Genomic DNA, 14,076 nt, shown 5'->3' with positions numbered 1-14,076 from the left:
CCTACTTGGTCCACACTTTGTAAGACTCTACTTTAGAATAACCCGGGGGGGAGGGGGGATTGAAGGAGACACACGGCTCGAGGGAGGGATGATAATGAAAGCCACGCGCTTGTGTGTGTGTGTGGGGGGGGGGGGTGCGCTTGCTGTGTTGCACAATTTCATGTATGGCCTCCCACCCCCGGCCCCACCTGAAATTGTGCAACCTAACGGGCCTGGAGACGATTTCCGTGGGTTACCTCACTTAATCCTCACCTGCGCTCTGCCAGGTGGGCAGCATCATCTCCCTTTTCCAGCTGAGAAAACTGGGATCCCGAGAGGCTCAGCCCTCGCTCAAGGCCTCAAGGCCACAGCTGGAGTGGACCAGGACCTGCGGCTCCCAGGCGCCTGCAGTACCGGCGGCCTGACGTGTAGTTTCAGGGTTGGCCACTTGGTGTCACTCTGTCCAAACCGTGGGAAGACGGCCCGGCGGTGCGGGGCGATGTGCTGGGGACTCGATGGAGCAGGGGGCAAACTGATCCCGGGGTCGGGAGGGCCCCCCATCCCGACCTCCCTCCTGTCGCTCTTGCGTGTGCAGAATTCCTTCCTGTTCCGTGTGTGCCTGTCGCGCGTGGAGAAAGAACTGGGTCCCGCTCTGTGTACACCCCGAGCTAAGAGCTTGCCGGGCATCAGCTCCCACAAGCCTGCTGGCACCCTTATGGTCTTCCCATCTCAGATCGCAGGGAGCGCAGGCGGAGAGACTTGGAACACGTGCTCAGCTAGGCAGGGGCCCAAGGCAACTTGATTTGAACCCAGATCTGGGTTAGAAGCTTAGGGTGTTGATGCCTAGCAAGTGCATGGTAGGAGGGGCTGTATTCATTCTCACTTTCTCATGGACTGTGTTTCCAACCAGCAGACCTCAGACTCCATCATGTTTTTGGCAATGAAAACCATCTGACTATTCAGGGACTTGCATGTTTTGGGGGGGTTTTGTTGTTGTTTGATGTAGAAGTTAGTTTTCCTCTGACTACTACCAAAACGAAAAACAAAACAAAACCCAAAAAACCAATCAAAAAACCCCTAACCCACTGAGGATCTACTTTTAAAGAATTTTTAAACTTTTAGAAGAATTTTAAAAATTTTTAAACATCATAAAGCCATCTGAGTAAAAAGGAGAAAAGAAACGTCACTCCTAGCTCACATCAGCCACCCAGAGATAAACGCTGCTGACACTTTGAAGCACATCCTTCCAGACATTTCTCTCTTTCTCTCACCAATCAATGCATTAAACATGTTTAAAAATAAATTTAAAAAATATTCACATGAGAAATAATTTAAAGGGTACTGGAAGATTTAAAGTGGATAATCTCCTTCTAGTCCCCAGCCTTCCTGTTCCCCAGCTCCAAAACTCCAAGCTCCCTCCCCAGAAGCCATCCTGGTTTTGTTTCTTGGGGATCATTACAGAGATTTACAGAATGTAGATAAGCAAATAGGTACATGGATTCTTGTAGTTGTTTCTTTAAATAGAAGCATACGACACACCCTGTTCTGCACTAGTTTTCTTTCTTTTTTTTTTTTTAAACTTAACAATATACCTTGGAGATCTTTCCAGATCAGCAGTAGGAGAGCATTCTTCACATATCCCATTGTCTGAATATAATCATTTATCTAACCAGCCCCTGGTGATAGTCATGTTGGCGATTCCAGTCTCTTGCTGAGGCAAACAATGCGGCAATTAGTATTCCTTTCACAGGAGCCTTTCCATGTATGTGGATCTATTTCTGCAAGATAAATCCTTAGTCACTGATCAACCCAGTCATAGGGCAAGTGCATTTTAAAATTTTGACACTTATTGTCTAAATGCTTACTAAGATCATACCTACCAATTGACATTCAGATCAGCAACCTACGTGAGCACTGGTTTCCCCACACTCTAGCCAAGGCCAACGATTATCAGACTTCTTCATCTTTGCCTTGCAGATGGGGATGAAGGTATTCACGAAGTTCTAATCTGCACGGTCTTTCCTTTTATGTTCAATTCAAAATTTAAAAATATATCTAAAGGCCATTTGTATTTATTCTCTGGTAGCAAAGCATTCATGTCCTTTGCCTGTCTTTCTGTCTTTATTCATCTGCAAGAGCTCTTTATACACTAAGAAAATTGAGGTCTTTGTTTCCCTATAGGTTACAAATGTAGATTTATCACACTGAAAGGGGATCCCACTGTGCACAATGTTTTTGAGGCCTGTGGTTATCTGACAATATATTGTGGATCCCTTTCCATATCAGTAAATACGCCATGGCAACACAATTATTTGATACTTCTTTACATTTCACCCTGGGTGCATTGGAAGCTCACCGAACATAAAAGACTACGGATTTATGTGAACACAAGTGTCGGAGAGGAGGATTACAAAGCATCCAGTATGCACCATCTATTTATGTCTGTTACTTAATTTTAATCTTCCGTGGTGAAGTAACATCATTCCTGACTTACAGATGGGGACCTGAGGTCCATAAGGGGTGTGGGATTTGTCTAAGGTCTCCCTGCTGGTCTGTGGAGGAGCTAAGGTTCAAATCCATGTCAGTTTGTCTCCTGGGCCTTGTCTGCCACCTTCCATTTCCTTCAATCCCTACATCCTCAACCAGCCTTGAGGAAGGTGGCTCTGGGACAAGTGTCCATCCTCCCTCCCACAGTTCCGGGCAGGGGAGTATCATGCAGTTTAGGGACAAGGCCACCGGGAGGCGCCAGGGACACATCACTTGGTTAGTGCGTGTGGTGCTGGGAACAGGCTGGGTCTAGGCATCCTGGAATGGGACAGTCCTGGAAGCTGGGATGGCTCAGAGCCAGAGGGAATGTCTCCTGCCACCCCCAAGGCAGTGTCCTCAGCCTTGATCTCCCTCGAGGGAACCAGGGCTGGCAGCCCCAGGGCCTCCCACATGTCTGGCCTCAACTCAGCCCCTCTGGGAGTTTGGATTCCTGTTGACCAGAAATCCTGCATAATAATCCTTTGCTGTGGGGGGTCTGTCCTGTGTGTTGGAGGATGTTTAACAGCATCCCTGGCCTCTACCTACTAGAGGCCACATAATGGTGGCACCTACCCTCAAGTTGTGACAGACCAAAATATCTCTAGATATTGCCAAATCTAGACATTGCCAAATGGCCCTTGGTTGTAAACCCCTGCTGCGGACCCACGGGGCCCAAGCAGGTCACACCAGTGACCGAAGCCGGTAAGAATAGTTCCCGTGCAGAGAGCTGACATGTAGGAACTTATTAATGTCCTGGAAGGTGGGGACTGATACCATCTCTGCTTTGTGGAGGAGGAAACTGAGGCCCAGAGAGATTTAGTGACTTGCCCTAGGCCACACAACCAGTAGATACTGGAATCAGGGCTTGAATCCATGTCGTCTGTCTCTGGCCTCTGTGCCCTGAACCACTGTACTTTCTAATGCATTGCTCATGGGTCAGATTTGCAGGAATATCCTGTACTTTCACAAAGAAAGACCTCTTATCCTTGTTTCTTCTTTACCTATTTTCATTTTCCCACTTTTGATGGAGACTCACATACAAGAGATTTTTCATTCTCCTTGTGATCGTACTATGAGAAAAACACCAGCGCAAATTGTAATGATACCTGGCAGCTGACACCCAACCTCAACATCAGGGATGCATTGGAGAGTAAGGGGGCTGAGGTGTCCCAGAGGGTGCAGCCCCATCAGTCCTGGTACTTGGTTTCCTAGTACATGCACTGGCCTGATTTTTTAAAGGAAGCCAGAAATCTAGATTTCTAACATGAACTTTTCTAATTTTTATATAATGGCAATTAATTTAAAATACTTAAACCCCTGTAACAGCCAGACAAAACATGTCTGAAGCCTGATTTGGCCCGAGAGCTGCCAATTGCAACCTTTCTGAAGGCCATATTCAAAGTACTTTCATTCTCTTAGAGTCCCCTGCCTTTCATTATCATTTATGTAATTAATCCTTTTTCATATTCAGTCATACATTCATTCCATGCATGCACTTCCACCCATCCACTCATCCATCCGTCCATCCATCCATCCATCCATCCATCTACCATTCATCCATCATCCATCCATCCTTTCATTCATGCATTTCACCTACCCACCTCACCCACCCATCCATTTATCCATCTACCCATCCATCCATGCATCCATCTGTCACCCGCAGGTTTGTTAGTTCATTTACTCAACCATTACCATTAGGCCCTCATTGTGTGCTAGACCCTAGGCCAGGCCTTGGGGACATAGTGAAAACGGTGACCCAATTCCTTTCCTCCAAAAACTCATCATCTCTTTCTTAGTAAAAATGAGAAGGAAGCCAATATAGACAAGGATGGAACCAAATGGTGTTAAACTCAGACTCTACCAGTAGGGCAACCTTGGGCAAAGTGTTAAATCTTTTGAGCCTCAGTTTCTCCCTCTGTGGAATGCAACTAATAGCAGTACCTACCACTTGCTCACAGGTGGGTGTCAGGACTAGGTTAGGTTAGGCAATGCATGTGGAGGGGGGCACACAGCAAGCCCTTTACAGGCAGTGATGTGCAACATGTGAAGCTGCAGGGTGGTGGTCGGCAGGGTGGTTGCCCCATGTAGGGAGGCTTTGTGGGGATAGTGGTGTCCAGAATGTCCCACCATGTCCCATGTCGGGAGAGGGGTTGCTTTGTCATTATTCTGCACAACTTCCTCCTGGTCGGCTGACACCCTCGCCACCCTGAAGGCGCTGGTTTTCCCGCTCTTGCTTCACTTCTAAAGGGCAGCTCTTTCTCGGACCGCCCCGCCCCGCCCCACCCTGCCCCGCCCCAGTTTGTGGGAAAACTGTATGGAACAGAAAGGGCTTGCGGGCTCCCTCTTCTCCGGATTTGTTGTTATTTTTTCTCATTTAAATTGAAAACATGCTTATTAAAGAAGATTGGAAAAAAAACACATCAAACGAGAAAGAAGAAAAATTATTCTTTGTCCTATCCTTCCAATTCAACCACACTGAACATTCTGGTTTTTTCTCTCTCCTAAGCCAGAGTGTGTGTGTGTGTGTGTGTGTGTGTGCGTTTGCATAGTCATAAATCATACTGCTCAACTATTTAGTGTTGTGTTTTTAAAAACTTTTCCATTATATCACAAGTATTTTCCCCCATTGCTCATCTTCATAAACATATTTGAAGGACTGCATTCATTTATGCAGCAAATGTTAAGTGAGCATCTACTATGGTCTGTGGAGAGACAGTGTAATGATAGAGCCGACCTTTACTGGGTGCGAACTGTGCCAGACACCATCCTCATCGCTTGCATTAAGTCCCTTCTTCCTCACAACAACCCTATGAGGTACGCCTTACCATCATGCCCATTTTTCCAGATGAGAAAACTGTGGCCCAGCATGGCACAGCTGAGAGTGGCAGCCAGCATTTGCATTCAGGTGGACAGGTCACAGAACCTAGACTTTGGTCATGCTGGACTACTTTGTCAACCACAAATAGGTGACCCCAGTCCAGAGTGATCTGAGCTGGAACAGGGAATGTACGGGAACATGTGACAGCTCTGAGGAGGCTACAGATCCATGCAGGTGCATCAGGGAAGTCTTCCTGGAGGAGATAACATTCTGGCTGAGGAGGTAGGAGGTGAGGGCGCTGCAGGTAGAGGGAGCTGAGGATCTGAGGTAGGAGCAGGCATGGAAGGTTGACAAGCTGATCGCACTGAAACTGGTTGGAGAGGTGGGCAGGGCTAGATCATGCGGGAATTATGGGCCCTGGGAACGCCAGGGAGCCCCAGAGGGGTGTGAAGCTGGAACATGGCATGACTGGGAGGCCTTCCCCCACTTGCTCTGGCCCCCCACAGCCAGTCTGTCCCCCATGGCAGTGCCCAGCATCCTGGGCACTTCTTGCCTGTATGTCGCCTGTCTGTTGTTCTAGATTGAAGAAAGTTCTGGAAGGCGGAACCTGGAGTGATGTATTCACTTCTGTGACCCAGGACCAAGATCTATGCTGGGCAGGTGAGATGCTTGGAATGAGATAATGGTGCACAGCATGGGGTGATGCTGGGTCAAGACTGTGCCCATGTTGTCTGCCCTGGCAGGGGAGACAGGGCCCCTTCTGTGGTCCTCTCAGGCCCCTGAGGGTGCAAGGCCTCTTTAGGATGTGCCTGGGTCTTGAGGTATGCCAAGACTCTGCTCTAACTTGCCCACAGTGTCTTGTTTGGTTTAGGAGATGCCCTGGAGAATAAGCCAACCCTCGCTGGGCCCTCTCAACGCTGTTCTCGAAGGCCGCAGGGAAGGGGTGAGGAGCAGGCCGGTGTGCAGACACCTCCCCACCCCTCCCCTGCCCCTTCCCCAGCCTTCCTGGCACCCGGCATGGCTTTGCCCTCCTCCTGTCCATGCCACCCGCCGCTGGAGGTGGGGAGAGACTCCGGGGGCCGCGGCCCCTTCCTGCGCAGGCTGAGGGCCTCCAAGGTAAGTATTTATTCCCGTCCCCCCTCAGCCAAGCGCGCTATCTTATCAGCTCAAACACTTCAGAGTTCAGGCCAAGAAGCCAAAGTCAATTTTGAAAAAGTCTTTAAAAGGCCAAACACAAACAGTGGGGAGGGAGTTTGCAGGGGGGAGGAGATGAGGTTGAGGAAGGGCTCCTTCCTTCTTAACAGGCCGCAAAGGGCCCAGAGATGCATATGCGCCAGGACACCCGCTGGAGCCTGGTGGCCCCTGGTGGCCCCCAGCAGAGCTGCCCGCTGCCCTCAGGAGAACGGATCAATAAATAATGAAGTGCGTGCAGCCTTCAGAAAGAACAGACCACTTCACAGGCAGTGACGTGGAAAGAGGTTGTAGAGTGGAAAAAAGAAAAAGCAAAGCTATTCCGTGGTGTGTATAATCAGATCTTTTTCGTATAAACAGAAAAGGTGGGCATGTATATCTCTGCATGCCTGTTTATGTAGAGGAAATTTCTAGAAGCGTTCACTGGGTATCTGGAAGTGTTAGCTGCCTCCGGGGCAGGAGTCAGAGGGAGACAGACTTCTCATTATCCACTCTTTGTGTCTTTTGAATTACTTTATACCATGTCAACGTAATAGTATGTACATAAATAAATTGAATAAGAGCATTAGTGATTTTGTTCTAGGCGAATGGCCAGTAACACAAAAGATGGAGGGAAGAATGTTTGCAGAAGGCATAGAGACTTTCAGCACAGATCAGTTTATTGAAGGTCTAGCTCAAGGGGAAACCTAAGCCTATTTAGATTCTCTCAGTGGTGGTGACCACATTCAAACAAAGCTTTCAAAGTTCTCTGGTGTTTTATAAACCTGACTGCTTTCAAAACACCATCTCATTGAACCTCTTGAGGGTTCTATAAAAGTAGAATCAGATCACTGTGTAGAATGACTAATTAATTCAACGAATATTTATTGTTTTAGGTGACGAGGATATAGCGAAGACGAAGGTAATCAAGATAACTGATCTTTTGGAGTCGATGGGTTTAGAGGGAGTACTGAACAAATAACAAGTAGATCAAATAGCCACACAAGGAACATATATGACAATTTCAGATCATTAGAAAAACTGAGAAGAAAATGAGCCCAGGGAATGAAGTTGAGGATGGCTGGTGTGAGGAATGGTCAGTGGGGGCTCTCTGAGAAGGTGATGTTTGAACTGAGACAGGAAGGAGAAAAAGGAATCATTCACAGGAGAATCAGGGAGAGGGTAATTCCAGTGCAAAGGCCCTGAGATTACCCTAAGCTTTGCTTGTGGGAGGAACAGAATGATGGCCAATGTAACTGGAGCTTAGAGAAAGAGAACAAGAGAGAGTTGGGGGATCCAGTTGGGGGGTTAGCCAGAGGCTGAGCCTGTGGGCCTTGTGGGCATGGTAAGACATCCGGAAGAAGGAACCAAGGCTCAGAGTGGTTAGGTAATTGGCCCAAGCTGACATGTTTAACAGTGGCTGAATCAGAATTCAGACTGGGCTTTCCCAACTCCATATCCAGTCCTCTAACCATTCACATATGTCTTCACGTGGCAAAAACATGAAGCATGTATTTCCACATAGTACAGCCTATATTCTGAGAACACCATGGTGGGTTTTTTTCCCCCAAATTGCACAGAAAAGTGCACACATCGTACAGTGAATTCTCACCAGGCTGACAAACTCATGTAATCAGCACCCAGATGAAGAAACAGAGCATTCCAGAAGCCCCCTTCATGTCCCTTCCCTGTAAATCTCCCCCACAGTTAACCACTGTACTTCATTCTAACCCCATATATTAATTTTATTGCTTTTGAACTTTATGTAGAGGGAATCACACAATATGTGCTCTTTCCTGCCTGGTTTCTTTCACTCAACATCACAGTGGGGGAGATTCATGGTATTCCAGTAGACTTTTACTGTGCTCCAGGACAGACCAAGTTAGCATGTGAACCCCCAAAGCTTCTTTCCTTACAAAGGCCAGGAGAAAGTAGCTAATAAAGGGAGCAATTCAAAGTACGTCTTTACAGGGAAAAAACAGGTACGAAATACATATAAAGCAATCCCCTATTTCTCGGTGGGAGGTGTGGGGGAGGTCTCTTTATGTAGAGTCAAAGTGGTCCTGGAAAATATGTTAATTTTTCTCTTGACCATAGTGTACTATGAACTCCAAGCAAATCAAACTAGCCAGTGGATGGAGGGGCTGTCCTGTGTTTGGAAACACACTGAGCAAAAGACAGGCTTCGCCAGCTGGACTCACCCGTACTATTTCTCCCTCCCTCTTCCTCTTACCATCCCACCCCCCTGTGTTAGCTCCGCATACCTGGTGACGTGTAAATTAAATGCCTGTATGTTATGATTCTACCATCGAGTCAAGTGTTTCATGGAGATTCTCCCTGTATGGTGAGGATGACAGGTGGACCTTATTTTTCCTAATTTGTTTATGCTGTATTTTCTACAATGAATAGAAATTCTTGTGTTTTGAATAACAAGCACGGTGGCAGCAACAAGCTGACACACGAAAGACCTTTCTGGTCAGCCCGAGAAAGAGGATGTCTGTCACCAGACACTGGGTACAGGGCGGGGGGCATTGACTCCCTCTTCGAGGCCTGAGATGCAGAGCAGCCCTTAGGTGGTTAAAGGGGTGGCCCCCAGGGCAGATAGATTGGGAATGGAATTCTGACCTTGCCCCTCCCCAAAACTTAGTTAGCATAAAAGTTATTCTATTCTCATGAATTTGTAGGTCTCAGATTCTGTGGGTAAGGAATTCAGACAAGGCACAGCGAGATGGCTTGTCTCTCCTCCAGGAGGTCTGGAGTCTCAGTGGGAAGACTTGAAGGCTGGGGGTGACTTGGTGGCTGAGCGCTGGCGTCATCCGAAGTCTTTACTTGTATGACTGGCAGGTAGTTCCTTGCCTGGGCCAAGACAGACACCCTCTATGTGACTTCTCCACATGGCCTCTTCACTTGGGCTAATTTGGGCTTCCTCACAACATGGCGGCTGGGTTCCTAGGGCAAGCATTCCAAAAGAGCAGGATGGAAGTGCAGGGTATGGTTACGGTCTGGTCTCAGAAGTCACGTTGGATCATTTCCATTGCACTCTGTCGGCTGATACAGTCATAAAGATCGCCGAAATTCAAGGGGGCAAGGACAGGGAGGGAGGGAGAGACCTCACCACTCAATGGGAGGAGTGTCAAGATCACTTTGTAAGAACTGCTGGAGAAGGCTGTGGTGAGCCTGGAATGTCACACACTGCTAGTGGGATTTTACATTGGTGCAGCCACTCTGGAAAACAGTCTGGCATTTTTCAATAAAGGCTAAACATGGAGTTACCACATGACTTGGCAATTCCATTTGTAGGAATACACACACGTGTGTGCGTGCACGTGCAAGAGAAAGGAAATGTACATCACACAGAAACAAATGAATGGAAAACCAAAATGTGGCAGGTCCATAGAGCAGAGTATTATTCAGCCATAAAAAGGAAAATGGTACTGATCCATGCCACAACATGGATGAGCCTCAAAGACACGCCAAGTGGAAGAAGCCAGCCACAGAAAACCACGTATCATGTGAAATGTCTACAAGAGGCAAAGCCATAGGCACAGAAAGTCAATTCATGGTTGCTGGAGTCCGGAGAGGGGGAAATGGGAAGGGACTGCTAAGGGGCATAGGGTTTCTTTTCGGGGTGATGACAATGTTCTAAAATTAGATCATGGTGATGGATGCACAACTCTGTGAATATGCCAAACCCTGGACTGTATACTTTACAAGGATGAATTTTGTGGTATGTGAATTATATCACAATAAAGCTATTTAAAAAGAAATGAAAAATATCAGGAGGGGTGGGAGATACATGAATCTCTTTAGAAAATATACTATATGTACAGGAGCAATCTTCCTATGCCTCAGTTTCCTCCTCTGTAAAATGGGACTATTTAATAATCAAATGAACTCATAGGGTCTTTAGGGGATTAAAGGCTGCATCGTGCAAGGACAATGTGGCTGGAACAGAGTCAGTGAGGGAAGTTCTGACAAAGGCCAAAAGGAGCCAAGCGGGAAATACAGTATGTCCAGAATCCACCTTCTTCTCCCCACCTCCAACATCTTGTGCCTGGACTATTGCATTAGATCCTCACTGGTCTCCCTGCTTCTGTTCTTGTCCTGCACCCTGCCCTCTACACACACACACACACACACACACACACACGCATGCACACACAGAGTCCATTCACCTCATGCAGCCAGGGAAGTCTGTCAAAATCTAAGTCCAACCATGTCCCTCTGCTCAGAACCCTCCATGGCTCCACCTCACTGAGAGTAAAAGTTGAAGATCCTATGAGGCCCTTCAAGAATCAGATTCCTGTCACCTCCCTGACTTCATCTCTCTCATTTGCCTCCTCTCCTCCTCCTGCCTGGGTGCACTGGCCTCCTGACTCCTCAGATGCACAAGGAAGTCTTTTGCACTTGCTACTCTCCGTTGCCAGAGCATGCTTCCCACAGAAGTCCTCGAGGCTTGCCTCCTCATCTGCTTCAGGTCTTTGCTCAAATGTCACCCTCCTGGTAAGGCCTTGCTTGGCCTAATACCTCCTCTCCACCTTGGTTGCATTATTTTTCTCCATAGAATTTATCACTCTTTCACATTATCTCTACTGTTTGTCTTTTGTCTCCTTCTTCCTTTTAAAAAGATTTTGCTTATTTATTTATTTGAGAAAGAGAGAGAGAGTGTGCGCACACAAGCAGGGGGAGGGAGAGGGACCAGCAGATTCTGTGCTGAGTGTAGAACCCAAGGCAGGGCTTGATCCCATAACCCCAAGATCCTCAAGATCCCACAATCTGAGCCAGAATCAAGAGTCCAAGAGTTGGACACTGAACCAACTGAGCCATCCAGACGCCCTGGTTTCTTCTTTTTTTGTTTAATTCACTGCCTGTCTTCCCTTTCTGTCTGTTCTGGAATAGAAGTTCCATTAAGTGGGGGAATTTTTGTTCTGTTCATATCTTTAACCCTAGTGCCTGACACATAGTAAGTACTCAGTAAGTACAGGTTCAGTGAATGAAGTATCAATAAAAAGGGAGCAATGAAGCAGCTCTGATGCAGGGTGACAGGGACTGGTGGGGATTGTGGCAAATTGGGCCCTTGCCCCATCTGGAAGGTACAACTAACTACCCCTTGGCTATAGCCTAAGGTCTCCATGTGGGGGGATGTGGGCTCAGTTAGTTGAGCTCTGTTTCAAGGGAAGCCAGAAACTTCTATATTTATGTGAAATCTCTTGATTTTGAATCCATTGCTATATCTGTTGCTTACCTAGGTGGGAGGCTGCCCTTTGTCATCTCAGGTAGGTCAAAATGCTTGTTTCAGAGGACCCCAAATTTCTGGGGAAGCTGACTGCAGTTACAAGATAGGGTGCTGAATGAATAGACTTGGCCTTGAAGTGTTGTTTTGTGTGTGTGTGAAACAAATGGCATTTTCATATTTAGGTTCTTGAGATGATCCTATTTCAGAGTGAGTTCCTTTCTCTTCTCAAAACTCGCAATTCCACCCTCATATTTATGCTGGGCCTGGGCATCTTTCCTCCACTCTGGAGCAAAGATCAGAAGTAAATATTGGCAGAACATTAATTTTTCTGTGGCCCAGATAAGGAACAGCATGAAACGGAAATAGAGATTTTACTGCTCCTCCTACAACTTCCACCCCAACCCGACTCCCACAATATATGCTTATTAATTTTACTTGGTACAAATTCTTGGTGTTAATTTTGTTGCCAACAGAGCCACCACACAGGGTGGGCTCTGCAGAAGTCTGGTGGCTCCATTCTAGGAGTGACCCCTACCCCGGAGTGGCGCCCCCTGGAGTTGTGCCCTGGTGGCCTATGTATGTGTCTATCTGGATCACCTCATTCTCATTGGCTGCTGCAGAGGAATCCCTTTTGGGATTGGCAAATTCTTTCTGCTTTTACCGGTAACCAGGCACATGGAGAAAAATTCAAACCATAGAAAAGGGCTGAGGTCTTTTCAGCCTTCATCTGGCCTTTCTGAGATCCTCTCTTAAGAAGCACTTAACTGTTGCCAGTTTCTTGTGTGTCCTTAGATATACAAACACATCTCTCTTCTCTCTTCCTCCAAACACATATACACAATACACATATATGTCATGCAAGCTAGCATTCTACCTTTCCTGCATTTCTCTATCATTTCTTTTTGCACCAAAAAAGGTTTATATGAGGGACCAGTAGACATGACAGTCCTCAGGCCAAATCTGTCCCGCTGTCTGCTTCTGTACAGCCTGCAAGCTAAGAACAGTTTTTACATTTTCTTCCATTTTTAATGTTGCAACAAATCAAAAGAATAATAATAGTACTTTATGACACAGGACAATTATATGAGATTAAAATCTCAGTGTTCACAAATAAAGTTTTATTGGCACACAGTCCCGTCCATGGGCTTATGCGCTATTTGCGGCTACTTCTGGGTTGTGATGACCTACTTGAGTAGCGGCAACACGGACCGTATGGCCTGCAAAGCCCAAAGTATGTACAATGCGGCTGTTTCTAGAAAAAGTTTCTGACTCTTGGTTTATGCCGTGTGTATTGGTCTGCTTTTTTCATATAACCGTAGGCCGTGGAAGGCCCTTGATATCAGTACAAATTGATACACCTCATTCCTTTTAACAAAGGCTCCTGTATATCTCATTGTCTTGCTGGGCTGTAATTTATCTATAAATTAAATCTATCTATAAATAAATCTATCCTGTTCTTACCATGGACCCTCGAATTCTCCTTTAAATGAACCGAGTTCATGTTGTGGGAAAACTTGACAATTTCTGACAAAGACAAGAAATCTCAGGTGGTCAATCTGTTTATTATTTATATCTTGTTCTTTCAGAAATAGGATTTGCAGCAGCTCACAACAGTAGGGGCTAACCCAGTAAAACCGTAAACCCAGTAAGGCAGAGGTGAAATACCAGGAAGGGATTGGAGTCAAGAAGCCTGCCCTTCCCGGCGGAGGAAGCCTGGATTATATTTGAGCTAGAGGCTTATTTGAATCATATTTGCAGATGATGCAAAAATCTTTGTGGGTGTTTATTTTCCTCAAGAGGGAGGTTGAAGGCAGAAGGCCTCTGAGAAGCTGGAAAAAATGCCAAGCAGGATAACATAGAACAGTGTTTCCTACCCTTATAACTGCCAAATCTTGAAGTAAATGAACTATTATTTACTTAGCATTTCTCTTTACCTCACATATATATTTAAAATACAGTTAAATACAGTTGTTTCATCTGGAGAAATAATATCCATGAATTCATGATTCTGACGAGTTAGCCATATATGTATTTTTTCAAATGCTCATAAATACTTAATAAATGCTAAAATTAAACACATATACACACACAACTTTATCCATGTACCACCTACAACAATTGCAAACCAAGAGCAGTGACGTGTTAAATATTTTTAAATGCTGGGGTATCGGACACAGGGGGTTGCCTTGCCAACTGCCATTTCCCCCTTCCTTCCTGCTGACAGAGCTCCGAGGAAGGTTTTTCCCAGCGCTGGGAAGTAAGCCACACTTGGTTGAAGCCAACCATGGCCGATCTATTCTCTGAGACCTGAGATTGGTCTAGGGGTGGTCATACCACCCAGTTCTGG

General features: G+C 46.4%; 2 long non-coding RNA genes across 4 annotated transcripts in view; one reads left to right on the top strand and one right to left on the bottom strand.

Annotated features, from left to right (window-relative positions):
- Nucleotides 1-14,076, bottom strand: part of LOC144298515 (uncharacterized) — a 30,420-nt gene that overhangs the window by 14,821 nt on the left and 1,523 nt on the right. For both annotated transcript variants that reach the window (XR_013365447.1, XR_013365448.1), the window contains exon 2: nucleotides 1,572-1,757. This is a non-coding gene — a long non-coding RNA (uncharacterized LOC144298515). The remainder of the gene's footprint in view (nucleotides 1-1,571; nucleotides 1,758-14,076) is intronic.
- LOC144298513 (uncharacterized) lies at nucleotides 5,425-8,798 on the top strand. 2 transcript variants are annotated; one of them, XR_013365444.1, is made up of 5 exons: nucleotides 5,425-5,605; nucleotides 5,904-5,983; nucleotides 6,178-6,439; nucleotides 7,390-7,415; nucleotides 8,591-8,798. It is a non-coding gene; the product is annotated as an uncharacterized LOC144298513 (long non-coding RNA). The 2 variants fall into 2 exon arrangements; XR_013365443.1 differs by having other exon boundaries at nucleotides 5,437-5,605; nucleotides 6,195-6,439.

The sequence above is a fragment of the Canis aureus genome, chromosome 26, assembly GCF_053574225.1.
Source record: "Canis aureus isolate CA01 chromosome 26, VMU_Caureus_v.1.0, whole genome shotgun sequence".
NCBI classification, from domain to species: Eukaryota; Metazoa; Chordata; class Mammalia; order Carnivora; family Canidae; genus Canis; species Canis aureus.
The sequence above is the reverse complement of the archived record's forward strand: the minus strand, read 5'-3'. Positions and strand labels throughout refer to the sequence as shown.